We start from the raw sequence: 22,152 nt of genomic DNA, 5'->3' as shown, positions 1-22,152 counted from the left end.
GCGTGAAGTAACGATTCTGAATACCATTCCAGAGTTACCAATGTTATTCAATATTATGGCAAACACGTACATTTCTGGTCCTTGTAACCTTAGGATTATTCTGAGCGTGTTACCCTACAACTAGGACACACTATCATACGCAGAGGATTCATTTTGCACCTCAGTAGTAAAAATTGTTCCATAATTGCAGCCACTGAATTGCGACCGGATTCACGTAAAACTGTTCTCCCATCTCAAATAATAAAAAACCCTCGACTTTCCTTTGGGAATATTTCAGTGAAGTGACGTGTGTTGTGTTCTTGTTGGTCTGTGTTGTGAGGGATCGGATGTGTGTGTGTGTGTGTGTGTGTGTGTGTGTGTGTGTGTGTGTGTGTGTGTGTGTGTGTGTGTTCCTACCTAATTGTTCTTACCTAATTGCATCTTTACAGGAATGAGTCAAGCTCGTACTGTCCCGTGTCTTAAACCATATTTATCGTACATATCCTTGAATTTATGAATTGTTTTGGCACACACTATTTCATTCGGTAGTGCATTCCACTGATCAATTGCTCTATTTGGGAAACTAAATTTCCTTACGTCTTTATCACCTCTCTTTTTATGCTGTTTTTTGCAGTGTCCTCTTGCTGATGCATCCCCATAGGTTATGTAATCATTTGTCTACTTTCTCCTTCCCTGATATGCATTTATATATCATAATCATGTCTCCCCTTTACCTTCTTTCCTGTAGTGTAGGCAGATTCAGTTTTTCTAGTTTTTCTTCGTTGTTTAGATCCCTTGAGCTTGGTACCTATCTTGTGGCGGCCCTTTGAACTTTTTCAATCTTATCTATTTGTTTTTTGAGATGAGGACTCCAGACTACTGATGCATACTCCAGGGTTGGTCTGATGAATGATGTTATCTTTCTTAGCATGTCTTCATTTAAGTATGTGAATGCTATTCTCATATTTGCAAGCAGTGTATACATGTTCCGTTCTCACTGATGTGGTCAGCCGGAGATAGTCTGTTATAATAATCACACCTTGGTCCTTCTTATTTTCTGATGTGTGTAGGGTTTTATTTCCTGACTTATAATCCCAATCAGGTCTTTTTCCACTTTTACCAAACTTGACTACATGACACTTGTCCACATTGAATTCCATTTGCCATGTATTGCTCCATTCAATAAGTTTATTTAATTCTTCTTGTAGCTCTTTACAAGAGTCTGCATTAGTAACTGACCTTTGTATTTTTGCATCAATGGCAAACATATTTAGATAGTTTTCATTTCCAATGTTGCTATCTGTATAATTTATATACACTAAAAACATAATTGGTGCCAGCACTGAGCCCTAGGGAACTCCGCTAGTCACTTCCCTCCATGAGGAGTAATTTCCCCTTAGTACTGTTCTCATTTCTCTTTTTTTTTTTTTTTTTTTTTTTTTTTGAGATAATCTTGCATTCAACAATACAGTTTGCCTCGAATTCCTCCTTGATGGTACAGTTTCCATAAAAGCCTTTGGTGCGGTACTCTGTCAAATGCTTTCTTAAAATCAAAATAGATACTGTCCACCCATTCTTCTCTGTTCTGTAATGTTTCTGTTACTCTATCATAGTAGCTCAACAGATCAGTAACACAAGATATTCCTTTTCTGAAACTAAACTGTCTTTCTGTTATCATATTGTGTTCTAGATGATTTATCCAAGCTTCTCTTATCAGCTTTTCTAATACCTTGCTTACAACACTGGCTAGTGATACTGGTCGGCAGGTGAGTGTGTGTGTGTGTGTGTGTGTGTGTGTGTGTGTGTGTGTGTGTGTGTGTGTGTGTGTGTGTGTGTGTGTGTGTGTGTGTGTGTGTGTGTGTGTGTGTGTGTGTGTGTGTGTGTTTGTAGGAGAGAGAGAGAGAGAGAGAGAGAGAGAGAGAGAGATTCCATCTGATGGGTTGTCCTGTTCTGCGTATCGAAAGGGCTTATTTCAGTCTGCGTTTCTTCCTTGGCCTCTTTAGCAGAGAAGCATTCCCTTCTCTTTCGCTTCTTTTTCTTCAACATTATCATCACCATTATCAGCAACATCATTATCATTATCATCCTAACCTGGTTTCGACTAGTATTCGTGTGAAACTGTTGGAAGACTGTAAGAATAAGGTACGAGTATACAGTGTGTCATGATACGGAAAGGATTTAATCTCTCTCTCTCTCTCTCTCTCTCTCTCTCTCTCTCTCTCTCTCATTTACATTCACGCACACTGAAATAAAATCCTCTCCCCTACCTTGCTCCTTTCCTCCCTCTCTTTACATACGGTATTCACAATGTATTCCTTGTCCTCTGTACACCCGGCGAAAGAAGTTCAGTAATTCCATGCCATATATTTCCTATTTCGATATTGTTTTTTAGCACAAAAGCTTCACTCCGATGACTTTTCGTGTTTTACCCTTGCTTGTTTCACAGGATTTACTCAGCATACCAGTTTGTCATACTGGAGAGTTAATATATTGCCTGCATTAACACCATCGCTAAACGAGCTTGTCCCATAAGCTAAATGCAATTGTATGAATCAAGCAAGAATAACTAATAATAAAATGAACTACATCACTGGACTGAAGGAGTGATGGTCCTTGAAGCCTAGAAAATGATATCTCTCTCGCGCTGCACAAATGACTTTCTTAATTTTAGGAGAAACTTCTGGAAATTAAGGTGTTAGATATAGATTTCATTACTTCCTCACCGAGCATGGGACTCTCCTGAGCTCAAACAGCAGCAAAAAAAAAGAAAAGAAAAAAAAAAACGGGATGAACAAGACAGGATCAACAAAACTGACAGAACATATGCCTGTCAGCACCTTGAAGATGATTGCGTTTTTATGTTTTCCTGTTTGCTACCCCTTCTTTATATACAACTTTAGGGGGATTTTGATGGTGACGAGGTTATTGATCAGAAGCTCTTCAAACTCGCAAAGCCCTATAGCAAAAAGATATAAAACGCCATTGAGTTAAAAGTGTTTCAAAGTATCCACCATTCTTCCATGCCATGAAAAATATTGCCTGTTATATTCTTCCTTCCTTCCTCTTCTGTCTTTCTTTACTTCATTCTTTCCTCGTCCTTCTGCCTACGGGTGACTTTACACTCCCTCTTTTGTCGTTCCTTCCTTAATTCTTCCCTGTTCCTTCTGCCTGTGGGTGACTACACTGAGTGACAAGCCGAATGGTTTCCTGTACACCAGGAAACCATATACTACGTTGGTTGGTAACCATATAACCAAATTGTAACTCCTGGTGGTTTAGTGGGTAACTGCGGCGCTCCAATCGGATTGAGCCGGTGAAGGTTTATATCCAAGGGATGGTTGGGGTTTTTGCTCACGTAATGCCACTCAAGGATGAGTGAGGCTGGTCACTCTTATCTTAAATGTCAGGACCAACTTGCCTCGCCCCGGGCTCCTACGCTCCTCATGGGGCAACGTTGGATTGGATCTTGGATGGATGCATGGATATTCTTGCTATCGGCAATCGATTTTATTCAGCCTGAGTGTAACTTTTTTTGTCTAAGAGTTAACAACTCTCTCTGTGCACTGAAGGGGTTTAAGGAATATTGCGTTCATATTTGCTTAGCCATTGAGGTGTCATCAAAACAGGTATTTTCATTGCACCAGCCACGAGAGTTAAAAATAAAAATCAGAAAAGTGATAAATGAGAGAGAGAGAGAGAGAGAGAGAGAGAGAGAGAGAGAGAGAGAGAGAGAGAGAGAGAGTATCTGATGTACCACAAAATCACCCTTCATAACTGGTACACAATCCCACCCCGTCCTGTCCCAAGAGTGTTTGCACAGAATTCCACGTATAAAAAGGGTAAAATACTGGTGAACCGAAAGTAGACGCCATATCCTGTGTGTAGTCTCAGTGTATAATTCTGGAAAGCTGAACATTTATCATGACCGTTCTAATTCTAACTATATTTTTTACTTCAATTACCGGGGAGGGTAGGTTCTTTACAGGAAAAGTAAAGAACAAAAAGAGGAAAAGGTAATCGCTTTTATTGTTGTCATCATCATCATCATCAGTGTGATCGTTTTCATCACAACCATTACAATAATTTCCATCATTAACATAGCCGTTGCCCGATTTTTCACGACCAGTTGAACTAGAAATATGAAAGCACAAAACAAGAGATATTGCCATTCGAGTGCGGCAGTGACATTTCACACACACACACACACACACACACACACACACACACACACATGGATACAAAAAAAATCCATGGAGATGTGTCGATTTTTTCCCCTCATCATCTATATCCTTACTGGAGTGGGTGGACTGAATCTTTTCTCGCCGGTTAACTTCATGTTTTTGTCCCCCAAAATTTGGGTTCATATTTTAGTGTGTATATATATATATATATATATATATATATATATATATATATATATATATATATATATATATATATATATATATATATTCTGTATACAGAGAGAGAGAGAGAGAGTGAGAGCGTTGTATCCGGCCCCTGAAGGAGGAGTTTGACTGGAACAGGGAAAGTTTGGAGTCAGCGGATCCAGTGTTTGACCCTTGGCCTTTGATTGGTACTGCAGTGTAAAGAAGGCAAGTGGTGGGATGCAGCTGGGGAATGCGACGGATGAACCTGGGTTGACCGCTGAAATTCTGAAGGCCTCAAGCAGATACGGGAGTGGGTTTAGCTTCCGATTTGACAAAGTCGATTTTATATGAATGTGTTGTCCTAGATGATTGGCTGAAGAGTGTGATTGTAAATAAGTATAAGGGAAGGGTGATGCCATGGAAACGGAAAATTATAGAGGTATAAAACTTTTGGACCAGGCAATGAAGGTAATGGGGTGTATCCTAGAAGGCATGATAAGGAAAAGAGCGAATAATGATGAGATATAGTTTGGTTTTATGTCAGACACAGGAACCGTCAATGCCATATTCTTTGTCCGTCAGCTTCACCGTAAATATACAGAAATGAAAAGGGAGCTGTACTTTGTTTTTGTTAATAGGAAGAAGGCCTTTGACATAGTCCATAGGGAGGTTGTGAAGTAGGCAATGAGTAAGTTGGGGATCGAGGGGTGAAGTAGGCAATGAGTAAGTTGGGGATCGAGGGGTGTCTGGTTAGAGTGTTTGTGGCTGTGTACAAATTTATGGATTTTCGCAACCACATGGGTGTAAATGGAGATTTGAGTGATGAGTTTTACATGAACGTTGGTGTGCATCAGTAATCAGTCTGAACCCCCTTATTGTTTTTCATCGTGCTTGAAACACTCACGTGACTTTATAAATGGACTCCCATGGGAGATGTTCTATGCTGATATAAGCACAGTATATATCCATCCATCCATCCACCATCCAATCCTACATTGCCCCATAAGGAGCGTAGGAGCCCGGGGCTAAGCAGTTGGTCCCGGCATTTAAGATGAAAGTGACCAGCCTCACTCATCCCTGAGTGGCATTACATGAGCAATCAACCCCAACCACCCCTTGGATATAAGCCTTCACCGGTTCAATCTGATTGGAGGGCAATAATTACTCACTAAACCACCAGGCGCCAAAATTTGATTATATGGTTACCACGCAGCGTAGTAAATGGTTTCCTGGTGTACAGGAAGCCATTTGGCTTGACACTCAGTGTAGAGTCACCCACAGGCAGAAGGAAGAGGAAAAAATGAAGGAAAGAAAGACAGAATAGGAAGTGTATAGTTATCCGTAGGCAGAAGGACAAGGAAAGAATAAAGTAAAGGATATATATATATATATATATATATATATATATATATATATATATATATATATATATATATATATATATATATAATCATCATCATCACCAGCCGTTATAAGTCCACTGCTGAACAAAGGCGTCCCCCAACCTTCTCCACGAATTCCTTGGCTGAGCCAATCTTTGCCACGTTTTCCTTGCAAATTTCTCTGTCTCATCTCTCCACCTCCTGTCTGGCCTTTTTCTGCTATGCTTATCATCTCTTGGTGTCCAGTCAGTTAACCTCTTGCTCCATCGATTATACCTTGTTCTTGCTACATGGCCTGCCCACCTCCATTTCTGTTCTTTTATAACTTCTATAATATCTTTGACTTTAGTCTGCTCTCTCAAGTTGATCTTTTCCTGTCTCTTAAAGATATTCCCAACACTGACCTTTCCATTGCTCTCTGAGAACGAATTAATTTATTTTCCATCGATTTTGTCAGTTTCCAAGTCATAGCTGGAATTATACATTCGTTATATACTTTTCGTTTCATACAAACTGGCAAGCTACTTTTCATTATGTCTCTATGTTTACCGAAAGCTTTCCATCCAATTGTAATGCGTCTTTTTATTTCGCTATCATTATCTTCCGTTAATTTTAGTATTTGTCCCAGGTAATTGTACTCCTCAACTTCTGCAAGAATCTCTCCACTTATTCTTATGACGCTCTTTGGTGTTTGAGGATTAAACATTAGTTTTACTCCGGTTCATCTTTAGCCCTACTTTGAAACTTTCTCTATTCAGGTCATTTAACATTTCTTGCAATGTCTCTGCTTTATCTGAGATTAGGACAATGTCATCTGCAAATCTTAAATGGTTTAGCTTTTCTCCATCTATGTTTACTCCTTTGTTTTCCCAGTCTAGCTTTCTGAAAATACTTTCTAGGCATGTTGTAAATAACATTGGTGAAATTGTATCTCCCTGACGCACGCCCTTTTCAATCTTAATTTTCTCTGAGTCCTTATGTAATTTAACTGTAGCAGTTCCCTCTTTATATGTTTTCGAGCAGTTTTACAATGTTCTTATTCACTCCTTGTTCTCGCAATGCATTTATAATTGCTATGTGCTCCACTGAGTTGAAAGCCTTTTCGTAATCAACAAAACCTAAGCACAGTGGTTTATTATATTCTGTAGTTTTCTCAGTTAGCTGATTCACTGTGTGCAGATGATCAGTGGTCGAATACCCGCATCGGAATCCTGCCTGTTCACGAAGTTGGTTTTCCTCCGAATTTGTAGCTATTCTTTTTGTAAGGACTTTAGTGAAAAGTTTGTAAATGACCGATAGCAAGCTAATGGGTCGATAGTTACTAAGGTCTTTTGAGTCGCCTTTTTTATAAAGTAGAATAACAATTGCATTACACCATGTTTTGGGAATTTTCTTCTGTTTTATACATTGGGTAAGTAAGTGAGCAAGCCTATTTTGTACTTCTGCTCCTGCATCCAACAGTAAATCTGCTACTATTCCATCTTCTCCCGGAGCCTTCCCTCTTTTCATATTTTTAAGAGAAATATTTACTTTGTCTGGTGTTATCTCAAGTATTTTACTTGTGTCAACAGAAAAGTTAGCTATTGGTACTACTGTCTTTGATGCATACAGTTCTTTGTAAAATTTTTCAACTCGCTTCAGCATCATATCTCTTCACCGTTTTTGTCTTTAGTGATGTAATTTGTTGCTTTCCAAGTGCCATTTTATTTCAGACCTGTTTCAAACTTTTTCCTTTTTTGATGGTTTCTTTGATTTGATCCATGTTTTTTTTTCTTCTCTTTGTCTTTTGTTGATAAGCTTGTTTAATTCCGCTCGTTCTATTTCATCTTTCTTTGTTTTTACTTTCATTACCTTTCTTTTTTTTCATATATATATATATATATATATATATATATATATATATATATATATATATATATATATATACACTATTTGACTTGGCCCTCCAATGGGGCTGGGCCTTCAGTCCTGACTGATTTCGCTTAGTTAGCTGTATCGATTTATTATCAGTATCCTCGAAATGAATTTTTCACAAACAAACAGGCACACAACACATAATAAAGTTGAACAGTGACAGTCAGGAAGGCTTCCATCCTTTCCCATGAGGGGTCTTCCAGAGGCTGTTTTTTTAAGGAAATCTACCTCGTCGAGACATTAGTCACCAATCCGAGAATTTTCTGTGTGATAGCAAGCTGTTGTTTGGTGCACGTTTGGAGCACATTGGTGCTCAAAACACAGGCTTGTCCCACAAGCTGTTATGATTATTTGTAATGCAACATGAACTAATAGGGTGTTGGTATGTACTGCTTTGTTGTTCAAAACACAACGCACACATAGCCAGCTGTACCAATGGTGGCTAATGTGGCCGAAGGCCTATATTATACAACTCAAAATCAAAACACATGTGCGAATATTAAACAGGAATATCACACAATTTATGTGCTCCATTGTCATAGTCAGTTTCTGAAATTCTGGATACAACATTTCAAAATCAAAATGCATACACGAATATTGAACCCAAAAAGGGTGAATGACAATAGTCACAAAATATATTGATCTTCAAACTGAGCACCGATTCGGCACACGTGATAACCACTTCACAATATATGACCTTCACTTTAGTCGGTGGCTTATCTGTGGGAATCTTCAAATTTTCTGAGCGCGTCACGCGACTCATCAGAACGTATAAATTGTCCGTGGGAGCGGCTGGAGGCTCCCCTCTCTCTCTCCAGGCTCCCCCCTCCCCTCTCTCTCTCTCTCTCTCTTGAGCCACCGGAGGGCCGGTAGCTTTACGGCACGGAGGGAGCAGTTAGTCAGTGGAATATCGACCTTAGCGGCCCGGCCACTAAAAAATCCCCTGAAAGTGAATAGTATTTAACGAATTTTTGCGTGCATCGATTTTTGGCGTATCCAGACGCGTGTGCAAAATTTTGGTGGAAAGCGACTGGGTGGGAGAGGATGGAGTTTCCCAGATCTCTCACGCACGCTCTCTGATACCACGACAAAAACAAATATATATATATATATATATATATATATATATATATATATATATATATATATATATATATATATATATATATATATATGTATATATATTGTTACGCTGTCCGCCTTTCCGTTCCCACGGGTCCAGCCGTTACAGCTGGGCTAGGGGGATTATGCAGTATGTATCCGCGTCATTCGCGGAGTTTACATTAGCGAGTGTTACAAGTTCTTTTGTTTCTTTCGTTCCCGCCACTGAGGGCAATTTTATTTTATACCATGCTGAGTATGCATTTGATTATTTTGATTATCTTATGTGAGCTACCAGTATATTTAATGATGTTTTGCTTGCATTTGAAGTACCAATTCATTGTAGAGAGAGAGAGGGGCACGAATATAAGTTCTTATTAATTAATTTGATTATGCGTTCGCGCTTGGCCGTGCGTGAGCCTTGATCAGAGTCAGTGTCTTCCCAGCTAGCTTCCGTATCGTGCGTGTGTGCACACTCTCTCTCCCCAGTCATTTTTATGCCGAGCTGGCGTTTTCATTTAAGTTTATTTTTATTCTTTTGTTGCTGACTGAGGGAAGTAGTTATTTTATTTTGTTTTTTGTAACCGTGTTGTCTTTGGAGGGCCAGTTTGGCTCACCGTGGTCTTCTCGCTGCCTTTGTTAACGTTCCCCAACACACGTACATACACACACACACCCCTAACCCCTACACAGTTAATCCCATCTCTTTGCTCAAGGCTAGTGAGAACCATCGTGAGCTATTAACTGCGTTCCCCCTTGGACACGGGTTAAGTAGAAAGTCGTCACCATCGGAAGTAAGTGGGAGGTGTTCCTGTATACTGTCTCGGGCGGTATTACTTCCGGTAGTGACGATAGTAGGCTAGATCTATAGGTAGGCTGTTCCGTTTTATTACCAAAGTACAGAGTGTTGCGTTCTTAAATAAGTACTTTTCCGTTGCGCAGTTTTTTCTCTAGTTTGCGGAGTGTCAGTGCCGGGGTCTGTGTTATTTTTGCAACGCAGTGGAGGCCGATCATCTAAGGCTGACTTGTTGTCTTTTTGTAATAGCCCCGGGCTGGCGCAACCGTAACAGTGGCGACCTCGCATCAGGATATCCTAACAGTGCCTTCTTCTTGCTAGGATATCGTTACCTTGGCGTTCTCTGTGCTTTGAGGTGAAGTTGATGTGTGTGTAGTTTCTCAGTCAGCATTAGTATTTCATTAGTACTGCCATTGATTTGTCGCCATGGAGTCACGCGTGTCTACACCAGATCGCGTACGTGCTGAGTCACCTGTGGATATGGAACAACGAGAGGCACATAGCAAAGGTACTCCCCGTGTGAGCCCTGAGTTTGACTATGGTGCTGAAATGCCTCGTTTCGCTACCCCACTATTACCATCTATGATGCCGCCGAGCCAGTTTAGAGCAGTTCCCCCAGGGATGTCTGGTGCTTTCCCTGGAGTTGTTTATTCCACTCCCATATACCCTGGAGCCTTGTCACCGGAGGCTCAGTTGCAGTTGGAGTTGAAAAAGATGGAGATGGAAATGCAGCGTGAAAAAGAAGAGAGGGAGATGCAGCGTGCAAAAGAAGAGAGGGAGATGGAAATGCAGCGTGCCAGAGAGAAAGAAGAGAGGGAGATGGAGATGCAGCGTGAAAAAATGCGATTTGAGCTGGAGAAGACTCGCTTGGAGCTGACTGCTAATAGACCAACTTCAGATACCCAAACCTCAGGCCGTGCAGAGGATAGGGAGAGTTGGTTCTCAAGGAGTCTAAAATTAGTGCCAGCATTTGATGAGTTGAAGTTGACAGAATGGTTTGTCAGGTTTGAAAAGAAGGCTAGGGAGTTTGAGTGGCCAAGGCAGCGCTGGGTGGGGTTGGTATCTAATGTGCTGAAGGGAAAAGCCTTGGAAGTGTATAATAGGTTGAGCCCTGAGGATGTAGATGATTATGATGAATTTAAAACAGCCATCCTGAAGGCATATGAACTTAGACCAGAGGCTTATCGGTTGTTGTTCCGTGGTGCTCGGAAAAGGCCTGCTGACACCTATATGGCCTACGCTAGGTATCTGGAGGAGAGGTTAGACGAGTGGTTGCTGAGTGAGAGCGCCACTTCGTATAACGAGGTGCGTGAACTGCTTTTGATGGAACATTTTACCAACATGGCTGACAAAGAAATTGGTGTTAAAATTAGGGAGAAGAGATTTAAGACCGTGAAGGAAGCAGCGACGTGGGCTGATGACCGGGTGTTTGCCTTGCGGAGTATGGGGGTCAAGTATGCTAATTTTCAGTATTCCAGGGAGAGGACTGTGAGTGGCCCTGCCTGGGATAAATCTCCCGTGAATCAGTCCAAGGGAAGTACAGAGGAGAAAAAGAATGCAGGGAGAAAGAGCCCTGTATCCAGTTCGAAGCTAGTTTGTTACTTTTGCAAACAGAGTGGGCACATCAAGCCTAACTGCCCTAAGTGGAAGGCCTCCCAAAATGCCAAACCAGTGGCACTAATTGTAGGTTCGAGTCAGGTGAACGAGAGGAGTTGGGAGAGTGGTAACGGTGAGGGAGAAGTCTGTGGAAAGCTGGAGTGCAGCCGGCTGTGCTCGCTGCCAGCTCAGGCTGAAAAGGTTACCCAACATGCTACGCCACCTCCGGATGAACTGCCTCGGAAATCGTCCCTAGACTGGTGTAAACCTTTTATATGTCACGGCACAGTGAAAATTCATGGGATCAGTTATCCAGTTACTGTGGCTCGTGATACCTGTGCACAACAGTCTGTGTGCAGAAACGTGACTGGAGGGCCTGTAAACTCAGGGAAGTATGTGCTGTGTAGAGGCATGAACTCAGATGAATACTATGATTATGTTCATGTGGAACTCGATTGCCCCATTGTTCAGGCTGCAGCTCAAGTAGCTGTTGCTGATGTAATGCCAGTAGAGGGGATTGATTTTCTGCTGGGGAACGACCTGGCTGGGGAGAAAGTATTTCCATCTCTTCCCCCACCAGTTGTTGTGGCAGAGAAGTGTTTTGACGCCCCAGAAATTGGTATTGAAGTTGATGCAGAAGTGGAAGCCATGTTCCCGGTCTGTGCAATTACACGATCTATGGCACAGGTTGCAGCCCGGGAGGAAGAACTGGTGAAGTCACAGGTTCTTGGGGTCGACTGTGGTGAGGCAGGGCCACCAATGGAGGAACCTAGTGAGCAGAGTGTTGCTGTGGTGGGTGAGGAGAGTGGGAATGCGTGCATGGGTGCCGCCCCACTTCCCACTCAGGACACTAGAGGTGGTGCTGAGTATGTCTGTGTGGAGACTGAACCCAGCCCATCGACTGAATTAGGAGAATTTCAGGACGCTGGGGTCGACTGCGGGGATGCAGGACCTCCGTCAAACGCGCCTGAGGAACAGAGTGTCACTGTTGAGGGTAGAGGTGATGATGTCAGTGTGGAGTCTGACATTCCTACCCATGTCGAGTGTACTAGAGGTGACGCTGAGATTGATCGCCCTTCGCAATCCAGTGTCCCGACCAGTCCCTTATCTCAGTCCTCAGTAGAGCTGGCGGGTGTTGGGCCAGCAGAATTGAGGGTGAAGCAACAGGAGGATGTAACATTAAAGCCCTTGTTTGCTCGAGTAGGGGAAGAAAGAAGTATGGAGTGTGGTAAGGAGGAGTTCCTGATTAAAGACAATGTTTTACATCGCCGATGGACGCCCACTGGCGCCACGGTGGATGGAGGAGTGGGTGAGTTAGTGCAGGTGGTGGTGCCTGTGCAGTATAGGGTGCCGTTAATACAGTTAGCACATGAGGGACCTTTAGCAGGTCACTTGGGAAACAGAAAGACAGTGCAGCGCTTAAGATATAATTTTTGGTGGCCAAGTATGCCGGGACAAGTTGCTGCGTACATCAAGAGCTGTCACACGTGTCAGATGGTGGGCAAGCCTAATCAAGTTCTTCCTGTGGCCCCTTTGACTCCCATTCCTGCAGTTGAACCTCCGTTTACCCGGGTAATCATTGATATTGTGGGCCCTTTACCTCCTACTTCTGCTGGAAACAAGTATTTGTTAACCATAATGGATGTTACAACGCGATACCCAGAGGCTATACCAATCAGAAGCATGCAGGCGAAGTCGGTAGTCAAGCAACTTATCCTGTTCTTTACTCATTTTGGCCTGCCCAAGGAGTTGCAGTCAGACCGTGGAGTAAATTTTACATCTAATTTATTTAAGCAGACAATGACAGAGTTGGGCATCAAACACATTTTGTCCAGTGCCTACCATCCGCAGTCACAAGGTGCCCTGGAGAGGCATCATCAGACCTTAAAGACCATGCTGCGCACCTTCTGCTATGATAGTGGAAAGGATTGGGACCTAGCGGTACCCTTTGTTATGTTTGCAGTGAGAGAGGTACCAACTGAGTCGTTAGGGTTTTCACCCAATGAGTTAGTGTTTGGGCACAGAGTTCGTGGTCCCTTGGATGTGGTGCGAGAGGCCTGGAGTAACAACAAATCTGGCAACCAGGAATCCATGCTTGACTATGTCTGCCGCACTCGGGAGAGACTGCATTGCGCTTTAGAGCTTGCCCGTGACCATCTAATCGGGGCTCAAGCGAAAATGAAGGCTCATTATGATAAGAAGGTCAGAAGTCGTGAGTTTAAGCAAGGAGATGAAGTTTTGGCACTGCTGCCCATGCAAGGAAAACCTCTGGCGGCTAGATTCAGTGGTCCTTATATTGTGAAGAAGAGAGTTGGGGAACTTGACTATCTAATTGTTACCCCAGATAGGCGGAAGAGTACTCAGTTGTGCCACATTAATATGTTGAAGCCATACTACCACCCAGTTGATTCTCATTGTGGGATGACTGCTGATGTCTCTCACCTGGGATGTGAAGGACGGGGAAAGGAGGACGTGGCATCAAAGGAACGTGCTGTGGAGGGAGCTGTTGGTGCCGATGATGTGAGTGGTGGACCAGGGTTACAGCCACAGTTCCTGGAAGGTGACTTTGGAGTGGACGTTGAGGGAACCAGGGATAAGAGCGCTCCTGTAGTTTTGGTGGTTGGTAGTGAGTTGGAGGAGCAGGAGGAAGTGTTTAGTCGTGGTGAGATGTTACCAGCTGACCTATGGGAGGGCAATGGTTATGCAGCTCTGGTGGAGAAATTGCGACACCTTGATCCAGTAAAGCGAGAAGAGCTCTGCAACAGATTATGGAAACATCCGAAAGTTTTTGGAGATTCACCGGGATTGACAACTTGGGCTACTCATGACATTGACGTTGGGGATAGTAAGCCTGTAAAATTAGCTCCCTACCGCATCAACCCTATCAGACAGAAAGCTCTCGATAATGAGATCAAGTATATGTTGGACCATGGATTGATCAAGAGGAGTTTCAGTGAGTGGAGTTCACCAGTTACCTTGCAGCCGAAGCCAGATGGGAAGGTTAGGTTGTGTGTGGACTTCCGGAAAGTTAACTCACTGTCTAAGACCGATGCTTATCCCTTGCCTCGGGTCGATGACTCCGTGGACAAGGTGGGAAATGCCACTTATATCACCAAGCTTGACTTAGTAAAAGGATACTGGCAGGTCCCGCTGACGGAACGGGCTAAACAAGTGGCTAGCTTTGTTGTCAGTGGTGCAGTATATCAGTGCCAGGTGATGCCTTATGGATTGAAGAATGCTCCAGCCACTTTCCAGAGGCTTATGGATAAAGTGGTGGATGGCATACCTAATTGTGTCGTTTACATCGATGATGTCATTGTGTATGACACCAAGTGGGAGGAGCACCTTGATCATGTGGAAATGCTCATTAAGCGGTTGGAGGAAGCTGGCTTAGTAGTCAACTTGGACAAGTGCGAGTTCGTATGTGCTAAGGTCCAGTACCTTGGATTTGTTGTGGGACATGGGCAAGTGGCTCCACCTCGGGCTAAGGTGGATGCCATTTCCAACTTTGCAGCACCCCAGTGTCGCCGTGCCCTCCAGCGATTTTTGGGCATGATCGGCTATTACCGAAGATTCATTGGGAATTACTCCACAGTGCTTGCCCCTCTTACTGACTTATTGCGCAAGGATAAGAAGTGGCAGTGGACAGCCGAGTGTGAGCAAGCTTTTATTACTGTTAAGTCTCTGCTGTGCCACCACCCTATATTGCGTGCACCAGATTTTGACAAATCTTTTGTGCTGGCAGTTGATGCTAGCCGAGTAGGGGTAGGAGCAGTGTTGATGCAGCCGGATGAGGGCCAGGTTGAACATCCCATATCATACTTCTCAAAGAAGTTTAATAGAGCCCAGAAGAACTATTCCGTCATAGAGCAGGAGTTATTAGCGATTATCCTGGCCCTACAACACTTTGCTCTCTACCTGCCCCCTTTTGGCCCTGTGATCAAGATTTATTCAGACCATCATCCCCTGCAGTTTTTGAACAAGTTTAAATTTAAGAACCAGCGTTTGACCCGCTGGAGTTTGCTTTTGCAAGAGTACAATTTAGAAGTTAGGCATATTAAGGGGACTGATAACGTAATTGCTGATTGTTTATCCAGGGAGGGGTCAGGGTCTTGATTCGAAAATTTTGATCCAGGGCTCAAAATTTTCCTTTGGGGAAGGGCGTGTTACGCTGTCCGCCTTTCCGTTCCCACGGGTCCAGCCGTTACAGCTGGGCTAGGGGGATTATGCAGTATGTATCCGCGTCATTCGCGGAGTTTACATTAGCGAGTGTTACAAGTTCTTTTGTTTCTTTCGTTCCCGCCACTGAGGGCAATTTTATTTTATACCATGCTGAGTATGCATTTGATTATTTTGATTATCTTATGTGAGCTACCAGTATATTTAATGATGTTTTGCTTGCATTTGAAGTACCAATTCATTGTAGAGAGAGAGAGGGGCACGAATATAAGTTCTTATTAATTAATTTGATTATGCGTTCGCGCTTGGCCGTGCGTGAGCCTTGATCAGAGTCAGTGTCTTCCCAGCTAGCTTCCGTATCGTGCGTGTGTGCACACTCTCTCTCCCCAGTCATTTTTATGCCGAGCTGGCGTTTTCATTTAAGTTTATTTTTATTCTTTTGTTGCTGACTGAGGGAAGTAGTTATTTTATTTTGTTTTTTGTAACCGTGTTGTCTTTGGAGGGCCAGTTTGGCTCACCGTGGTCTTCTCGCTGCCTTTGTTAACGTTCCCCAACACACGTACATACACACACACACCCCTAACCCCTACACAGTTAATCCCATCTCTTTGCTCAAGGCTAGTGAGAACCATCGTGAGCTATTAACTGCGTTCCCCCTTGGACACGGGTTAAGTAGAAAGTCGTCACCATCGGAAGTAAGTGGGAGGTGTTCCTGTATACTGTCTCGGGCGGTATTACTTCCGGTAGTGACGATAGTAGGCTAGATCTATAGGTAGGCTGTTCCGTTTTATTACCAAAGTACAGAGTGTTGCGTTCTTAAATAAGTACTTTTCCGTTGCGCAGTTTTTTCTCTAGTTTGCGGAGTGTCAGTGCCGGGGTCTGTGTTATTTTTGCAACGCAGTGGAGGCCGATCATCTAAGGCTGACTTGTTGTCTTTTTGTAATAGCCCCGGGCTGGCGCAACCGTAACAATATATATATATATATATGTTGCCAGACGCTTCAATCCCGTTTGGGGTGGCCACAAACAAATCCCCTCCACGTCGCCCTGTTCCCCGCCATTTCACTGCCCTGCTCCCAACTCACCCCCCTCTCTCATATACCTCTCCACCCCATCCCTCCATCTCATCCTCGGCCTCCCCCTCCCTCTTCCCCCCTCCACCTCACTCACATACACTCTCTTCGTCAGTCTTTCACCCTCCATCCTCTCCACATGGCCAAACCACCTCAGTGTGTTCCTCATAACGCTTCCTATCACATCCACATCCACATCACAACGCTCCTTTATATCCTCATTCGTCAGCCTATCTCTCCATGGGACTCCACAGGCTCCTCTTAAATAACTCATTTCCACTGCTCTCACTCTTGACTTGTGTCCTTCCAACAACGTCCAAGCTTCACTTCCATACGTTAGAGTTGGTATCACAATACTGTCATGTAGTAACTTTTTCACTTCCATGCTCACTTCCCTGTTTCTTATCACTGCTTTCAAAGAACCAGCAACCTTTCTTCCCTGCTGTGCCCTTTCAAGCACTTCACCCTCCAAACCTTCATCCTTACTCATCACACTACCCAAGTACTTAAATGTACTCACATTTTCCAATTCCTCACCATCCAACCTCGCTGTACATTCACTGACTTCACCTCTCTCAAAGACCATCACTTTACTCTTCCCTAAATTCATCTTGAGATTCCGTTTCTTACACACTCTCCCAAACTCATCCACCAAGCCTTTCAGCTCCCCTTCGTCTTCACTCAACAACACAGTATCATCTGCAAACAACAGTACAGGGAGTTTCCAAACACTATCCTCTCTCACCAGGGCCACTCCAACATCCACTACCCTACCTTGCACCTCTTTTATTACCCCATTCATGTACAGATTGAACAACCATGGAGACATGACACATCCCTCTTTCAACCCAACTTTCAAAGAGAAAATTTCACTTAGTTCACCATCCACACGCACTGCAGCCTTAGCACCATCATACATACTCTTCATGGCATTCAACAACTTCCCATCTACTCCATATATTCTTAATACTTTCCACAATCCTTGTCTATCCACCCTGTCATATGCTTTCTTCAAATCTATGAAAGCCGCATACAACTTCTTTCCCTTCTCTAGAAACTTTTCCACTAAAGATCTAAGAATGAATATGTGATCTACACACCCTCTTCCCTTCCTAAAGCCTCCCTGTTCTTCTCCAACTAATTCCTCTGTTCTTTCTCTAACTCTGTCATTAAGTATCCTACCATACACTTTTCCTATTATACTAAGAAGACAAATGCCCCTATTATTACCACACACTTCTTTTTCCCCTTTTCCTTTGTACAAGGGAATAATTATACCTGACTTCCAATCCTCCGGGACTCTACCTTCCTCCCAGGCCAATCTGCACATCTTCCACATCCATTCTACTACTATCTCTCCCCCATGCTTCAGCATTTCACCACACACTCCATCAATTTCTGGGGCTTTCCCCAATTTAACTTTCTTCATTGCTTCCACAACTTCTATCCTACTGATTTCTTCCTGTCTTCTCATCTCCCTCCTTCTCCCAGCCATTCCACATATATATCTATATATATATATATATATATATATATATATATATATATCTTTATGTATATATATATATATATATATATATATATATATATATATGGTATGTGTGTGTGTGTGTGTGTGTGTGTGTTTCAGATAATTCTTATGAAGGTATACAACAGATAGTTTTTTTGGTGGGTAGATATAAAGATAGGTTGATTGATTGATTGGAAGACAGATGGACAAACATAAACTGATTGATTGGTTGATTGACTGATTGGCAGAGGTAGATAGATTAATAGACAGATAGATATGGATGTATGGATAGACAGACCGGCAGACAGAGAGACATACAGGCAGGCAAACAGACAGATATATAGGTAGACGGGTTGGAAAGTAAATAAATAAAGATATGTGGACAGAAATACGTTACTAGATCAATATATTTTATATTTGGAGAGAGAGAGAGAGAGAGAGAGAGAGGCAGAGAGAGAGAGAGAGAGAGGCAGAGAGAGAGAGAGAGAGAGAGAGGATAGTCAATTAGTTTTCTGCAGAAATCTCCGGTTAAGCCACACGTTTTAAAATTAATTCATAAATTAGTACCTTGGACGTCGAGTTCGCGGCAAGGTGGTAGACGGTGTGGCCCAGATTCGATTCCTGGAAGAGATGATGAGTGTATGAGCACTAACACTAGCTTTTAAATTAACTCCTTCACTACGTTGATGGATATTGAAGACTTCTTACACTGTCAGACAATTTAGTTTGGCGCAAAAGTCCACTCAGTCGTAGAGCTGTCCAGCACCCCCAGTTAGAAAAGCCTACATTAAAGTGATTAAAATAATCTGGCAACATCCAGAATATCATCATCATCATCATCTAATCCTGTGATGCCCCATGAGGAGCGTAGGAGCCCGGGGCTAAGCAAGTTGGTCCTCTCATTTAAGATGAGAGTGACCAGCTTCACTCATCCCTCAGTGGCATTACGTGAGCAATAAACCTCAACCACCTCTTGCCTAGGAACCTTCACGGGCTCAATCCGATTGGAACGCATTAAATGCCCACTAAACCATCTGGCGCCATAAATTGGTTACCAACACATAAATGAAATACTGTTCAGTCCTACACCAGGTGAAATGTACAGTACCAATAATTCAATAAGAGCTTTAATTTGTCCTAGTGCTATGCTGCTTGTTTTCGAACCTTGATTATTTTATACTTAATACAAGCAGTTACTAAGATTCACTTCTTTAAAACACATCATCACCCCCATCTTCGGGGGGAAAATAAAGACGTTGGGATCATGATGAAAATTAAGATGATTAATATTCAAAACTTGCATCTTGCCACTTTATTCCTTCTTGTCTTTTTCATTTTCCGAGTCTTTCATAAACTTGATCCTTCCTTCCATGCCTGATTCACGTATTAAATCATCCAACTTAAGCATATCTTTGAGGGCCACTTGTCCACTGCCTCGCTCCGCTTAAGCCAGCTTCTGATTAGGGTCAGGTTTCCAGCCTGTCATGTAGATAATCTGAAATGTTGGAATTCCTCCTGTCTTCCCTTACATCTCTTGATAGATAGCTGATGCAGCAAGGATGTGTCACGATGGAGGTGAGGTTTTCGGCTCACCCCAGCATTGCTCTCAGCCATTCCCTGCAGGTCCCACAGCAGCTCAAACATGGATGGATACCCCACTGTTATTTCATCTACATCTGTGGTGAGCATTGTAAATCCACACTGGGTAAGAAGGGCTCCAATGTCACGAATCTCCGTGAAAGGAGAAATGTGAGCAGAAAATCCCCCTTCTTTCTCCAGATCAGCCAGCACCAGTGATGATTTCAGTTCATAAAGTGTGTCTCCACCAAACATGGATGCCAGGAATACTCCATCTTCCTTCAGGACCCGCAGTATCTCCATCAAGCATCCAGGCAGATTGACGACCAAGTGAAGGCTGAGGTTAGAGATGACTAAATCAAGGGAACCAGATTCTAATGGATATTAGAATATAATATAATAATACGATGTCGGAATATGTCAAGGCTGTATTATTGCTGACACAGACCACGTTGACCCAGCTTCCTTTCCATTATTTTGGCAATTTCAAGTTTTATATCTATCTATCTGTCTATCTATATCTATCTATCTGTCTATCTATATCTATCTACCTATCTATCTGTCTATCTATATCTATCTACCTATCTATCTATCTATACATTTATATATATATATATATATATATATATATATATATATATATATATATATATATCACTCTCTCTCTCTCTCTCTCTCTGTATATATATATATATATATATATATACTTTATAGTTTTCATCGATATTAAAAGCACAGTAAAACTCCATTGACCCACAACAGGAGACATTATGAAATCAGGCTAACGGCAACTGAAAAAGTAACCAGTCAGTCCTAAAACGATTTCCGAAATAATATAACAGTTGTCCCTAAACTTCTTCCCTCTAACATTATTCATTTGAAGCACTTCCGCCTTCTCCGCCCTGAAAGAACGCCAGACTTTCCCCACTCCACGTGGACATAGTGGAATAGGACATGAATGCCCTGCCGTGGACGTCCATAATTGCGTTCATGTTCAAGAAAATGAGGTAAACTCAAAACCAAGCAATGTGAGATCAAAGTTCTACGGATGGTCAAAGTCATCAAAGTTTGGTATGGCTGAAGTGTTTTCACCAATATGTATCTAAGCATGAAGTTTAATTCAGGTATCTTTAACAGTTTCTTAGGAAATGAGCTAAACGCAAAACGGGACAGACGGACTGAAGGACGGAAAGACGGAGGGACAGAGGGATGGAAGGACGGAAGGACGGACATGACCAACACTATATGCCTCGGCCATACACATGGTGGGACATTAAAAAGAAAAATAGTTTAAGATTATACTTCGTACACCTTAATGTGGCAAAGATTTCCCCTATTTTGCTGTGTATTTTCCTTAGTTCAGTGGCAGGATAGGAAAATCTTTGCGGCTCTACGTCCTTCCCAGAACAGTCCTTTGTGACGAGCAACTTATTCTTGTGTTACTTTCTTGTTATAGTTCGGCATTCAAGACCGTGAGATGGAAATTTGAGGCCAAGTTAAAGTAGACCGTGCATAGTGTACGAACGCCTACGTCAAATTGAGTTCCGTATAAATTAATTATACCGTGTCCAGTTGACAGTCTGACAGAGCAAAAATATGGAAAAATCGCAACCGTGACGAAGAAAACAAAAATCGCTCAAAAATTACTTCAGTTAAAAGCGCAAATTTATTCTCAGTAATACGCCCCTTTGATATACTAGAATTCGATCTCTGAACTCACAGAATTATCAGAATAGTACTTTTACCACTAGACCACACCTCATTATTACAACACACACACACACACACACACACACACACACACACACACACACACACACACTTTTCTAACCAGAAATCATACCTTTTATAACTCATTTCTTCTAGGTCAGCTTCTCGTCGTCTAAACAAATATTTCTAAGTTTTTCTCCATCTCTCTCTTCTTCGTTGACTTTTTTTTTTTTCGTTTTCTTAATGTAATCTCCAAACAAGTGAGAAAATCACACCTTTTGTTTTGTTTTTCCTAGAACAGACTCTCGATGTTGACTGAACTAAGCTACAAGGGAAGATTCAAGTATTCCTTCTCCATCATCACTCCATCCTTTTAGCTTAGCCTTTCAATTTCTTCCCTTCTCTCAGTATGCCTAAAACCAGCGATAAATCATATCTTTTCTACCTTTCTCTTTTGCCCAAGTTAGCTTGTCTTTCACGTACGCTATGTTCAGCAAGAAACGAAGCAACGGCTTCTATTGTTAAGAAAATTACAATTCTTCTCCTTCAATCACTATTCCTCCAACGAAAAGGAAAAATTATTTATTTCTCCCCGTTCCCGTTTAGGTCAGCTTATTCTCCACGTTGTCTGAACTAAGCACTACTTAGTGAAAGCCACTGCAAAGATTGTTAATACTCTGTCTGCCAACAAAACATCAATTTTTCTAATTTCGTCCACGTCAGCTTCTCCAAGCCGACTAAACTAAGCTACATGAGATGATTCAAGTACATTCTCCCGCTCAATACTACTCCGTCTATTTTTCTCTCTGTTTTCCCCTGCTTGAGTAGCGTCCAATATGACACCTTTTATTTCCCTAATTTCTTCCAGGTCAGCTTCTTCTCAACGTCGCCTGAACTCAGTAACAAGGGTCGGTTCGAATACTTCTCCCGCACCATCCCGTCTGACCACTACCAGGTAAAGGCT

The 22,152-nt window shown here is 42.4% G+C and overlaps 1 pseudogene; it reads right to left on the bottom strand.

The window, feature by feature from the left end:
- Window positions 1–19,212: 19,212 nt before the first annotated feature.
- LOC145400658 (arginine-hydroxylase NDUFAF5, mitochondrial pseudogene) lies at window positions 19,213–19,856 on the bottom strand (annotated as a pseudogene).
- Between the last annotated feature and the right edge of the window lie 2,296 nt (window positions 19,857–22,152).

Source organism: Coenobita brevimanus, chromosome 53, assembly GCF_032717465.1.
Source record: "Coenobita brevimanus isolate Jiangsu-jjx chromosome 53, ASM3271746v2, whole genome shotgun sequence".
NCBI lineage: Eukaryota > Metazoa > Arthropoda > Malacostraca > Decapoda > Coenobitidae > Coenobita > Coenobita brevimanus.
The sequence above is the reverse complement of the archived record's forward strand: the minus strand, read 5'-3'. Positions and strand labels throughout refer to the sequence as shown.